The sequence below is a fragment of the Protopterus annectens genome, chromosome 2.part1, assembly GCF_019279795.1.
Source record: "Protopterus annectens isolate FY-2018-M chromosome 2.part1, PAN1.0, whole genome shotgun sequence".
Classification (NCBI taxonomy): Eukaryota; Metazoa; Chordata; order Ceratodontiformes; family Protopteridae; genus Protopterus; species Protopterus annectens.
The window spans coordinates 1,992,936,602-1,992,951,335 of NC_056729.1; the positions used below are offsets into that span (position 1 = coordinate 1,992,936,602).

The 14,734-nt window shown below is 39.0% G+C and overlaps 1 protein-coding gene across 1 annotated transcript in view; it reads left to right on the forward strand.

The window, feature by feature from the left end:
• The window catches only part of COL21A1 (collagen type XXI alpha 1 chain), a 4,597,064-nt gene that overhangs the window by 1,690,694 nt on the left and 2,891,636 nt on the right, over nt 1-14,734 (forward strand). The gene's annotated exons all lie outside the window — the stretch shown is intronic.

Consider the following 14,734-nt stretch of genomic DNA (forward strand, 5'->3'; position numbering starts at 1 on the left):
CCTACTTCTCAACATTCCCTGAATAGTGGAATACATTTACTCTTCTTCTGCCTGGTGTGCAGTGAGTAATCATTCTTGACAAATATTCTGATGACTCTCACTTTTCGTACTTTGTCCTTCTGCCGCAGTTTGGTCAGAATCAGCTCCCTTCTACTGGTAGGATTGTATCTTTACTACAAAAGGTGTAGGTTGCTTTGTCATAGCCAGGTTTGGAGCATACACATGATGTGCCCTTTCAATTAACAACTCGTGCTGTAAAATACCAGTCTAGTTGCTTATTTTAGCTTTCATAAAATTAATACAGTCTGTTCTTTCAACTTCTCTGGTACAGCTGAAAATCTCAGGTTTTCCCTACATGGTGTGTCCTCTAATTCTGTTATTTTTTAAACATCTCTTCCTGTGCAGTCACATATTCAGCCAGCCTTTTCTTCATTTCAACCTCTGATTTTTGCAGTGTTATCACCTCATCTGAATATCTGTTTAAAGCTTCTTCCATTTATTCCAGCCTTTTGTTATTTCAGTTGATATACTCCATCGGTGTTTCATTTATTTTAACTAGTTTGTGCACAGTTGTCTTATGCTTCATCTAGATTACTATATGTTATGTCTGCAGCTTGCACTGTTTTTTGCTGAACAGCTGCAGTACTTTTCCCATTCAGTGTTTTTCCTCACCTTTTGTAGCTGATATTCCTTCAGGTCCTTTGTAATTCTTTTTTTCCTGGCATCCAGGCAGTGCACTTACTGGTCAGTTACTGAAATTTACCAAGAAACACAAGTCCACTGGCCTTCTCTGCTGAGTTTCTGTTTTCAAACTGGCATAGCTAGAGTCAATCTGTTATTTAGTGTGCAGCAATCTTGGAAGTCCTTTCCAGATTCTTTTCCTGTCCAAAACATCCTTATACATATTTGCACATGCTCTTCCACAGTACCTAATAGTTGGTCTGATGTTGTCATGTTCATTCATTCCTCAACCTGTGGGTTCAGATATGACCCTCGGATCTGACTTGTCTGCTCTCTATATCCCTAGGATCTGATTTTTAAGCTCCTCTAGATTACCCCAGATCTTATTCACTGCTCATCAAGATGACTGAGATTGTAAATTTGTCAAGCTGCTAGTGGGTTGTGAGTGTTTTTTGGTGACTTGCTTATTCTCTTCTTACTCATTTTCTTCTACTTAACCCTCCTTACCCTTATATTAAAAAAAAAACTTTATTGTTATAGATTTACTGGATTTTGTAAATACCCCCTTTTCCTAGCTTGTTGGTTCTTTCACTTTGTTCCTTTCTTCCTTTTCCTTTCTTTGAGGAACATGTCTGATAAACCAGTTGGTTTTAAAAAATGCACTTCCTGTAAGCACAAGATCCCTCAATCTGATGCCCACAGGGAGTACATTTACTGCTTATTTTGAATCCCTTTGCTGTATTTGAGCGGGCTTTAATCAACGTGCCATTAGTAACAGGAGAACTAAGTTGATTCTCAAAGGTCTTCTACCTTCCTGGGAACACAATAAGCATTCCACTGATAAGGCTTCTCCACTAACTTTGGCTGAACCACCAAAAAAGGTTTAGAAAACATTGAATCTGAAGACCTCAGATCTTGCACTGACTGTAACTTCACCCACAGTCATTACTATCAGGACCTCCCCGGAGCTTGTCCCTCTGACCCTTGGATCATCTGGGCTCCTGCAGTCTCCTAAAAGAACTTCCAGACCTTCCTCCCCTCATCTGTCAGGTCTTCTTGCAATCTTTCAGAATTGGAGGTTGATAGAATGATGAAGAAATTTCAAAGGACACAAATCCAGATGGGGGTTTTGTCAGCTTTGTCACTGTCCAGATTCATGAGCCGTCAATCTGCCTTCATTCCAGTTGCTCCTTCTCTGAGCTCAAAAGAGGATTTCCAGCCAAAAAATGAAGTAACAAGTACACCAGGAACTCCAACAATCACTTCTAGTTTATTGCAATAAATAGGTATCTGATGAAGTTCCTGTTATTATTTGGGATGAAAGCACTTATATCTACACTTGTTTCTGTTGCAATAAACTAGAAGTGATTGTTGGAGTTCATGCGCCTAACAGTTGTCCATATTCTTGATTGTACTGAGGGATGTTCTTTTCTCTTAGTCTCTCTTGTGACGTTTTCTTTCTGCCAGTTGTTTAGCCTACCTGCCTCCAGACAGGTTTACACTTTAAGATCACATATCAGATAAATTCTAGCATTCCAACCCCCACCCCCCCCCACCCCCCAGTAAGTCTAATCAAAGTTGCCTCTGAAAACAATATCAATCAGGTCATCAGCCTACCGGATTTCTTCCCCAATTTCCAAAATATGGGTGACTATACTCTTCATTTTCTGCATGTTCATAGACAGCTGTGTTTTTACCTTAATAGAACAAACTTTCTGAAAAACTGTTTGTTTCCTTCTCAAATGTTAGAATGGGATGGCCAGTTTCCAAAGTCACTTTGACTAAGAGGATTACAGATTGTATATCTCATGTACAGTATATTCCTCCAAATGTATTCCACTACCTCGAAACATGAAAGCCCCTTCTACTAGATCTATGAAAATCAAATAACTATGTGGACAAGTGCTTCAAACTGAACCCAGAACCATAAAGCACAAAAAAGCACTCCAGGAAGGAACCAACCACTAGACCGTACTGCCGGATAACTTTATTAAAGCAGTATAACATATTAAGAATGTCATCCTTCCTAATATGAACATTTCCCAGGGCCAGTATATATATTAAAGAAATAAGTCATAGTTTGGCGTTCCTCGTTTTCAACATGGGCTAATGAGATATTTTCATTAAGCCCAGGAGACTTATAGAATTTTGAAATAATTTGCCAATATAACTCCTTGAATTCAATTGTTGTCTCCCAATGTCCCCCCTCAAATCTTTAGGGATACAGTCTAACACTAAAAAATGAACTGAGCTTGTTTACAACTCTGAGTATGTTTAAATAATGCATTGTTCTCATTCATAGACCTTATAGCTTAACAGTGTTCGTAAATTATTTTCTTTAAAGTTCTTTCACACTTCACAATGTAAAATGTTTGACATACTTTACACTACACCATGTATGCTATTCCCGTCGTATTACAATTTGCATAAGTTTTACCTTCAAGCCACCTATCACGACTGGGAATAAATACACTTTCCCCATGAGCTATATATATGGACATTGGGAGCATGCACCACACCTAAATGTCCCTTCTATCATCCTATCCTTCATAATGTTTTGTCCTTTCCCATTTTCTAACCAGTTCTTGATACTCTGCCCCTTCTTAAAAATAGTCTTAACAAGTAAATGAGTTATTCTGGGGAGATCGATCAGGCCTAAGAATTTTTTCCATTCCATTTCTATTATACCCCTGATAACGTATGCATCACCATTATTCAACTAATTATCACCAACTCATCCATCTGTTCATTCTCTCTACATTTTTTTAGGCTAATCATGTTGTTTCCTAAAAAGGGCTTAAACCTATCATGTTTATTGCCCCTAGCCTCATTATGAACTTCCTCTATTAAACTGGATGGGTACCCCCTCTCTTGAAACATACCCTTTAACAGCCTACATTCAGTTTCAAAGTCATCATTTTCTGAGGACATCCTGCCAGCCCTTACATACTGCCCCTTGATAATACCTCTTTTCTGATACAGGGGATGTGCACTTGTAAACTGTATAATTGTAAAGGATTGATGAAAAATGTTTGGCTAACATTAATAGAAAGAAAAAGAAAATAGAAAGTGATTTGGGCAAATATAGGAATAACGTGAGTTACCCTAAGCCTAAGAATACTAAGAATGTGGGTAACTCAAGGTATCAAGAAAATGATACATCAGCAAAGGAAGGCTTACAGCCTAGTGTTACATCACCGTATATAAGTAGGGTAGATGAATGTCATGCAGATAGGGATGACCCTTTAGATTATCCCTCCTCAGCAGATTGGGGAGATTAACAGAAAAGAACATCCCCCAGTACAATCAAGAATATGGACACAGGGGGAGGGTGACAGGGTCAACCCGGGGGGAAGATAATGGACAACGGACACATTCTTAGGGATAATTATAAATATACTTTCAATAAATTTAACATTTTTAACTATAGTGGCATAGATTTAATGGACGTACATTTTAATTTGCTCTGTAAAGGTACGGATGGTTAATTTGGAACTTGTAGGCACTTTTAATTCTGCAGGCAATCATAGTGGTGTACTCAGGAGAAAGAGTGTTTTTAACACCCCCCCCCCCCTCACTTCATCCACAATTAAAAAACTTTGAAAGGATGGTGGAAAGTGAGTTAAGGAAAGAAATCAGTAAGAATAAATGTAGGTCTAATCTCACATTTGATGAAAGGGCAACTTTGGATGAGTTGGCGATAATTAGTTGGATAATGGCGATGCATACGTTATCAGGGGTATAATACAAATGGAATAGAAAAAATTCTTAAGCCTGACCGATCTCCCCAATATAACTCATTTAGTTGTTAAGACTATTTTTAAGAAGGGGAAGATTATCAAGGACTGGTTAGAAAATGGGAAAGGACAAAACATTATGAAGGATGGGATGATAAAAGGGACATTTAGGTGTGGTGCATGTTCCCAATGTCTATACATAGCTCATGGGGAAAGGGTATTTATTCCCAGTCGTGATAATATGACGGGAATAGTATACATGGTGCAGTGTAAAGTATATCAAGCATTTTACATTGGGAAGAGTGAAAGAACTTTAAAGAAAAGAATTTACGAACACTGTTATGCTTTAAGATCTGTGAATGAGACCTGACAGATAGACCTATAGGAAATGTGTTCCTGTCTGAGCTTCTGAACTTTGTCCTATCCTTTTCTAATCTGTATATAGAGATAGATATACTGTAAATATGGTATCTGCAAACTCAATCTGAGGTAATCTAGGGGAAGGAGGCATTATGTCTAAGGGAGGAGCTCGAGAATCAGATCCTAGAACTATAGAAAGTGGCTGAGTCAGATACAAGGGTTGGATTTGAACCCACAGCTTGAAGAAGAATGAAAATGGACAACAGCGATGGAACATTATGGTGAATCATTAACTTCTTTTTATTGTGATTTTTTTAACCTCACCCCCTTTTTTTTAATCTCTCTCATTATGGTAACATCCTCCTTAACTAACTTTTGCCAAATGTGCTGAAACTTACTTATTCCTTCCTTTCAAACAGTGCGTTTGCCTAAATGGTAACGACTTCACCTTTTCTTTTTATTAAAAAAATCTGTGTTATCACACTCTAAATGCTGTAATGCACTTATATACATCTCTTGATACTCCTTTTTTCTTCTTCTTTTAAATAACACTTTAACTGCAAATACATTTTTTTAAACTTCTTGTGATAATTACGTATTATTGCAACCAGATTTTTGCAGTTGCTAAACTCATATGCTGCAATAAAAACCAGTGCGGGAAACACCACAAGGTGTTATTTGACATCCTTACTGATGAAAAATCAGTTTGGCTTACATTCAGGAAGAGAAACAATAGTGCAAGTCTTCTTCCTGTTTTGCATGCATTACACACTCATGCTTCAGTTGGTAGGGCTGCTGTCTAACTGAGGAAAGGAGTAGTTTAACTGGGAGGAAGGAATGCTGAGAAGAAAAACGCAGACACATGAAAATGATTCAAACTGTTATTCTAATTCCTTAGGACTGTCCAAAAAACTTTACAGTAGAATTTTTTCCTGTTCCTAAAAGTAATGTAAAGGTTTTGGGCAGTAACAAGGAATTCGAATAACATTTTGAATAATAATTAGGTCTGCCCTATCATTACTCATAGCTGGTATTTTTTCTGGAGAAGGATAGAAGTGATTGCCTGTTCAGCTTCACTTTGCTGTTTAGGGAAACAATTTTGTTCAAGTTTTCATGCATCCTGTTCCCCCAACAATCAAAATCCTAGAGTGGGTGCATATACACTGGTGAGAGAAATAGCATCTGAAGTGTATTTAATTCACCATCCAAATTGTGATATTAGACACTCTAGTCTTATGCACTCATATTAGACACACTTAAGAAGCCAACCGACAGGACGATAACAGCCATTATAACTCAAGCGTGCGTCTGCAATGTATGCAAGACAGGGAGAGGGTTTCTCAAATTGTTCCTGTTCCTAAAAGTAATGTAAAGTTTTTGGGCAGTTGTAAGGAATTAGAATAACAGTTTGAAGTGTTTCATGCACTCGGATCTGTGGAGGCATGCACATATCGCAACTGCGAAAAGCTGGTTGCGATTTTAAACACTATCCACCAATCAGTCCATGTGTTGTATAAACCATTCACAGTTAAATGCTCTGATAACTGATTTAAGGTATTTCTTAAGCTTCCCCGATAATAATATGTTCATATATTATTTGATTACCTTTTCCTATTTTGGTAACATCTTCATTTTCCAATATCTCAGACCATATTGCCAAATTAACCTGCAAATAATAAAACATAATCAGTCTCTGAACTAAGATTGACCCTCCAGTAAATAGGCTGTCTTCTGTTCCATATACCCAACCTACCACATTTCGTCACTATTAATATTTTCTTTAGATCTTGCCCTTTCTCTTGTGACCCCCCCCCCCATAAAAGTTACAATTAAAATACCCATTACTAACAATGTTCAGATTTACTGTTAAATATCCTTTGATTTGATGAAATACTTGTTCCATTTCTTGCTTGCTTTCTACAAAGCAATGATTCTGTAAACATTCTTTTCCCATTTAATATCTCCAGCACTTACCATTCCTCAGTTTACTGAATTCTCATCTAATACTTTATTATCTTCTCTACACAACACTGCAACTCTCAAACAATATTCACAAGCAATATTCCATACTATGGACCCCCCAGTAACTCCATCTGAAATCTATTTCTGACACAAATCTAATATCCTGCAAAAGTATTAAATCCACATCACACTTGGTACATCATTCCAACACTGACAATCTACAGACAATATTATACAATTATACTTTTACTTTTTTTAACTTTAGGAGAAAAATTTTAAACTTCTCTTTCTTACCATTACTCTTTCCTCAGCTGAAATATTTTTCTTGTTTGTTCCTTCAATCTATTCTTCTAAATGTGATTTTTCACTTTCTAATGTTTAAAAAGCATTTTCTGTTTCTGTACTTATTCCTTACACTTTCTCTTGTACATCCCTTCCTTTCCTCCATGCTGTCTTGCTCTCCTTGCAAACATTATTCCTCATCATTTATTCCATCTTCATTTATACATTTTCTCCTCGCATTTCTCCTTTAATTTCCCGCTCTATCCTTCTTTTGTTACAACCTGCGGCTCCTGACATTCAAACCAAAAAATGCCCCTTCTTTTTACAAATCCTACACTCTGCATCACACCTTTTTCTCACATTGATTGCATCTTATTGTGCCACAATTCCCTATCAAATGCCTGGAGTTCCCACAAAAACATGATTTCAGTTCTCCAACATACTTCACGTGCCTCTATAACCAGTAAAGGCCAAACAACATGCCAGACACACTTGTAATAGGTGACTCCATAGTCAGACACACTGACGTCCCGCTCACCAGACTGAACAAGGATAGGGTCACAGTAAGCTGCCTGTCGGGAGCTAGAATCCGCCACATAACACAAGCACTCAGGTCACTCCACAGCAAGTACAAATATGACTCAGTCATTGTACATGCCAGTGTGAACGACCTGAGACGTACCTCCCTGGACTACATGAAAAGAGACATAGAGGAGCTCTCTGATTATGTAGCCCAGGCCGGTATGACCCTGACCCTGAGCAGCATCTTACCCTCACCAAGAATGATGCCACAGTACAAAGACAAAATGATCAGTTTTAACAATTGGCTTAATTACTGGTGTCATTCAAAGGGGATCCAATGTCTGTCTGCTTGGGATGACATGCTCGACAAGCCATGCTGCTTCGCAAGGGATGGCTTGCACCTGTCACCCCTGGGCTTCCGGATATTGGCCAAGGCTCTTGCCACCCCCATAGTGCCTTTTTTAGGCAAGGCTTAAATGACAAACCTACCTCCCTAGAAAACACAAGTGGAAATAAATAAGGGTAATGCTGCTCAATGCCAGAAGTCTAAACCTCAAGATGCACGCCCTCAAAGCCCTCCTCAGTATGGAGAACATCGATATCTGTGCAGTGACTGAAACCTGGTTCAAGGCTCCTGAGAGCACCCCAGCACTATCAGGTTTTACCTCATATCATGCTTTCCGGCCCCAAAACTTGGACCGAACCACAAAAGGAGGGGGAGTATCCATATTCATCAAAGATATCCACACCTCCAGGTTAGTGGCAACGCACGAAGCATCGGAGACCATCCAGGTGCAACTAACCATAGGCAAAACTGCCTTACAATTTGTAGCATGCTACAGACCACCCTCTCAAACTCAGGAAACTCACACAGCCTTCCTGAAGACACTGGAGAGTATGAATGTCTCTCCAAATACCATCATATTGGGAGACTTCAACTACCCAAACATAGACTGGGAACATTACTCAAGCCCAAACACCCTAGCCCAAAGGTTCCTAGAATTCATAAACTCAAATGTGATGGAACAACTAGTCACCATTCCCACAAGAGGAGACAATATACTAGACCTGATCATCACAAACATGGGGACAAAATGCTCCACACCGGAAGTATATCCCTCATTGGTAAGATCAGACCATAAATTAATCTCACTGGAAATCCACATCCCGCCCCCACCCCTGCACAAAAGACCACAGTGAAGAACTTCTCAAAAGCCAACTTCACACTTCTTAAGACTGAAGTGGTATCCTTCAAGGTCCCTGGGCCAGTGGAAACCACAACCCACACTGCTGAATCCTTTGCAAATGCCTTCTACGGGCACCTTCAAGAATGCATGGATCATGCAATCCCAAATAAAACCAAGACCCATTCCTCCAAAGGCAGGCGCCCGGTCTGGTGGACCCCAGCCATAAACAAACTTTACAACAGAAGGAGGAAGCTACTACATGACAGAGCAAAATCCCTAAATGGGAAGGCATCTCTGATCAGTACTAGCAAAAAAACTACGATCACTCATAAAATCATCCAAGGCCAACTTTGAGAGAAAAATCGCAAAAGACACAAAAGACAATCACAAGGCCTTCTTTAGCTATGTTAGAAACCTGGGTGGAAACTCCCAGATATACTCAGAGTTAGTCCAAAATGACAATAAATACACTGAACCCACTGACATTGCCAACATTCTGGCAGATAGGTTCAGTGCAAATTGCTCCCCCCCCCCAAAAGGAGAAATAACTATCCCAGCAAAGTGTAGCCTCCCTAACATCTCAGATGCCCAGGTGAGAGCCGCCCTCTCTAAAGCTAAAAACACAGCATCAATGGGACTGGACGGTGTCCCGGCTGTGTGCTACATGAACTCCAAGAGGAACTAAACCCAAACATAAGGCTGCTGTTTAATCTTAGCCTTACTACAGGATACGTACCCAAAGAGTGGCGTATGGCAACAGTGGTCCCACTTCACAAAGGCGGTGCTTCTACGGACCCTGGAAATTACCGCCCCATAAGCTTGACGAGCCTGGTCTGCAAAGCTATGGAGAGGATCATTATGGAACTCATAAACAAAGACATTGGGGACCTACAGACATTGGATCCTACCCAATTTGGCTTTGTCAAGGGCAGATCCTGCCTTTTGAACTTGGTCGACTTTTTTTGAAACCGTCACTAAGGCCATTGATGAAGGTAAGGCAGTTCACACAGCCTACCTTGACCTTGCAAAAGCCTTTGACACAATACCACACTCGGGCATCATAGACAAACTCACCAGCTTAAATGTAAACCCATATGTCACGAGATGGGTTGCAAACTGGCTCAAGGACAGAACCCACAGGGTCAGAGTTGCTGGAGCTATGTCAGACTCTAAGCCAGTCACAAGCGGTGTCCCACAGGGCTTAGTCCTGGGACCCCTCTTGTTTGGCATTTATTTTTTCGAGGTACAGGCAAACATAGGAGGATTGTGGCTGACAAAGTTCGCAGATGACTGCAAACTGGGCGCCATAATTGATACTCCAGCGGACACAAACATCCTTCAGAGAGGACTCATAGCAATGGATAATTGGTGCCAGAGCCATGGCCTTAAGCTTAACGCCAAAAAATATATAGTCATACCCTTTGGGAAAAACAAGGTACCCACAAATTACCACATAGGTGGTAATCCATTAAGTACGGAAGAGGTAATCAGGGACCTAGGGACCCTGGTTGACAGTAACCTCTCATTTGACACTCACATTGCCAAAGTGGTTAGGAAGACCTCCTATATTGCCCACCTTATCATGAAGGGTTTCACATCTAGATCAAGAGAGGTCATTGTGCCCCTGTACTCATCTCTTATTAGGCCAATGATTGAGTACAATGCCCCATTTGGGATGTATCTTACCCGACACCTGCAGCAGTTGGAAAATCCCCAAAAGTTCCTCACCAAGAGGATAAAGGGTCTTAAACATATGTCATATGCTGCCCGACTGAAAAAAATCCAGCTCTATTCAGTCGCATACCGCCTACTCAGAGGTGACCTGTGCCTAACGTACAAGGCCATGTCCAATCCAGAATTAATGGACATGATCCACCTCAAAAAATCCAAATCCATCAGAGCCACGAGAGCAAGAGACTTAAACCTCAACACAGAAATAAATAGGACGTGCTGGAGGGACAGATTCATAACCCAGAGGCTCCCTACACTCTGGAACAGAATCCCAATCCATGTTAGGCAGAGCCCCTCACTAACTCTATTCAAGAGAAGTCTTGACGAGTGGATGGGAGATCGTAGGTTTACCCCGGGGGTCATCTCTGTGTCACTACTAGACAGAGGCACAGTAAACTAAACCCTAAATGGGTGTAGTATTCTCATCCTAAGGGGTGGTGAAAGCCACACACACTCTGGCTAGGCTTATAAATGCCCTAGGGCAGATAGCCTAGTACGAACCTATGAACCTATGAACCTAAGAAGTAACACTCTAAATTCTTAAGCACATGTTATGCTTCCCACCCTCCATTCCATAGATTCTTTTCATCTATTTTTAGAAATATTACCCAGAGTTTCACATAAATTTTGTATCCATTTCCTTGTATCACCTTCTTCCATATCTTCTTATCTAAACTGTTATAATATTCTCTTTTTTAAATCTACATTCTGCCCAGAAAAAATGTAATTATTCCAAGAAAAAAAAATATTTTTAAATCACAAAGCATTAAACTTTCTTATCAGATTTTCAGTTTCAAATGTTACATCACAAAAAGTTTCATTACCAGTGTGAGTAAATGAATGCATATCCTGCAATGAGAAACATAGTACAGCAATAAAATTATCCCATATAAATCAACTGCTTATTTACTGTATCATTCCTTGATCTCATGCTTATACTTGGCCTTTTCCTTTTAACAAAGAAACTTATAGCTTCTACAAGCCTTAATTGTCTCTGTGCTGCCAAACAGTCCTGCAATCTCATTTCATTTTCTGACATTCAAGTTCCACTTTCATCAACACCAAATACTTTCTCTACCATTTTGGCCCATGACACTCACTCGACTCCTCCTTCTCCAGTTGTAGACATTTTCATTCTACAGTCCATCATTGACAATTTCAGTAATCCATGCAGTATGTGGAGACTCCTGCCCACTTCCTTTATTAAAAGCAACTAATCACTGCCCATTTTTAACATTCACATTTCCACAGTTCATCTCTTGTGCAGCAGAAACACCTCCAAAGTCTTCAGAAATTAAATTCTCATTACAGGTTAGTTAACTTCTTCACTTTCTTTTGTTATGATGCCATCCTCTGAGCTGTCACTGCACAAGCCATGGGAGTGGCATCCGAAAAACGTAGAGGATGTTCCCCAGTGCCCTGGCCAAATTTTCTCTAGTAGTATAAATACCACCTCAGGTCATGAAAAGAGGCCAATGGCCTTGTGGAACTAACCCAGTTAACACATGGTAAATAAATAAATTAAATAAATAAATAAAATTATTACAAACAGGACAGTTGCACTGGCAGCAAATGGGTAACTCAGAAGAAGCTGAAAATGAGATATAAGGGAAAATAGTGGAACAGGTTAACAACTTTAAATATTTGGGAGAGATGGTTGAGGAGAAGAGAAGACTGAATGAGTTAGTCAAAGCTAGAATTTGAGGAAATCCAGCGACTGCCACAGAATGTCAGGGTTTGTGTGTAACAGAAAAATGCCAAAGCAGATGAAAAGTAAGGTATGCAAAACAGTGGTGCAACCTGTGCTTCCCCAAAGCAGGAAAAACCTGAGCAGTGCAGGCAGAGCATTCAGGAAGCATACGGTGATGGAGATGAAGTATCTGAGATGGTTGGTGAGGGACACACAAAGAAATGAAGACATCAGAAAAGAAGCTAATGTATCCACAGATGTTTATTATTTATTTATTTAACATTTGTTAACTGCGAAAGTCTGACCAGGACAGAGCCTATTTTCAGCAGAGGCCCAGGGAGAAACACTCCAGACATATGTCTTTCGAATGTGGGAGGAAACTGGAATACGCAGAGGAAACCCATGCGAACGCAGGAAGGATATGCAGACTCTGCACAGAAGGCACCCCAGCTGAGAATCAAACCAGAGAACCTCTTGCTGGGAGGCGACAATGTTAACCATTGCACCACTGCGCCTTGGCTATATGTATTATATCCTGCACAGGATAAAACAGCTTGCCAGCTTCCAGAGCGTAAGGACACCTTCCATATGCCCAGACTGTTGACAAAATAAATACAGCAGTAGCAAATCATGATTTGGGTGCCAAACCCTTCACTGCTTTCCGGGTGTTGAAGAGTGCACCTCTTGCAGGCATTCATGGATCAATGGTCTGCTAACATTTCTCCATTGCTGGGAATATAAGTGCCCTTTGGAGAAAAAAAATCCACATTTAAATTTTATGGCAGAAACTTATTTTTTCTGTGAAGTGACTTAATTTAAGATAAGAAAAAAAAATCCAGATTTTAATTTTATGACAGAAACTTATTTTTTCTGTGAAGTAACGTCATTTAAGATAAGAAATTGTTTCTTGCATTGTCACATGACTTTCCTGTCATTTTAAACTGTGATGTCCTTTTTAATTTTGTGGAAAAAATTATTAAAGGTGTACTTTATTTTTGTTAATCTGCTGGAAACCTCTGTTAAAATACTTTTAGTGACTGGAGTAAGTATATGGAGTAAGTTTTGTACTTTTCACACTATATTTTAATGGAATACTAAAGAGTGTAAGTTGTGCAACAGGTAGCACACTTCCCTTTGGTGCAAAAGGTTGTGGGTTGTATTCCCACTCCAGGTAGTTCAATTACTGACACTGCAATGCAGCATAATTGAGGATGCTCTACTCCTGAGTGTGTGTCCTTTGGATGAGATGTTAAAAAAAAAACACCATCTGCTTGAGTTGGTGGTCACTCACAAGAATGTAAAAGATCCCATGGCATCTGTCGAAAAGAGTAGGGGTCCTTTATTTAAAACAGTGCTTTTTTATATTTATACTATTTACATTACATGCATTATTTACATTATTCACATATTATACATTATTTACAAACATTTTACAATTTCCAAGCAACATCATTTTTTCCATCTTTGTTTTCCAAAACACTTTCACTTTAAGGCATCTACTCTTTTTCCCATAACCAAACTCCTATTTTCCTCATACTCTCAGATAGTATCCATTTTTCTTTATGTTTTATCTCCTTAATTCTTTCATTCCATATAGTCCAAATGGGTCTATATTATTCCAGCGAAAGTGCTTTTGTGTGAATGCGACAAGAAAGACACAAATACATTGAAATGCATTTGAGCGTTTCAATGTATTTGTCATGGGGCAAGGAGGTAGTAGGCCAGCTACCTCGAGTTGCCCTTTCTGTTGCTATAGTGCTTTTAATTTAGGTTGTTTTTACGAACGTCTGTGTGAATTTTTCCCTAGGAAAAAATTTGATTTTGTGGCTGTTCGCGATTTCCAGCTTTTGCGCATTGTGTCGACATTTATGTAGTCGCACATATGCACTTTCACTGGAATAATATAGACCCAGTCCAAACTATATAAAACAGTTTACTTTCAATTTTTAACAAATTCCTTTTTCTAATTTCCATAACCATATTCTACCACATCCATATTTATATCTCCTATTCTGTTAATGCTTTGTAAATAATTTTCTTTAGATAATCTAGCCCATAATTTCTTTAATCTTTTACATCTGAAAAAAAAAAAAACATGTTCTATTGTCTGTACTTCACCACAGTGATTACATCTGTCCTCTATCTTTTTATATGGCATGTTTGCTTTCACTGGCAATGTTTTATTGATAATCTTCATTTAAAAAAATCCTTGTATTCTACATATTTTTTTTACACCATTTTATTCTGAATTTAATGCCTTTGTTTTACTTTCCTCAGTATTTTCCCCATGTATAAATACAATAATACTTACCCATTACATTCATATACCATACTTTCCTGTTGTCCTCATCTCATTTAATCTTATTTTCCACAATATTATTTTCTACTGATATTGTTTCATTTCCCCATTCATTGCTTTTCTTTCTCTTTGAATGTTTCCATCATACCCTATATAATCTTAAAATTTTTGACATAATCATAGTTACTAATGATTTATGACCATCTGTCATCCATTTTAATGTTATATAAATGCAGTGATGCTGCATATGACTCTGGATCAAACCTAATCCTCTTTCTTTTTA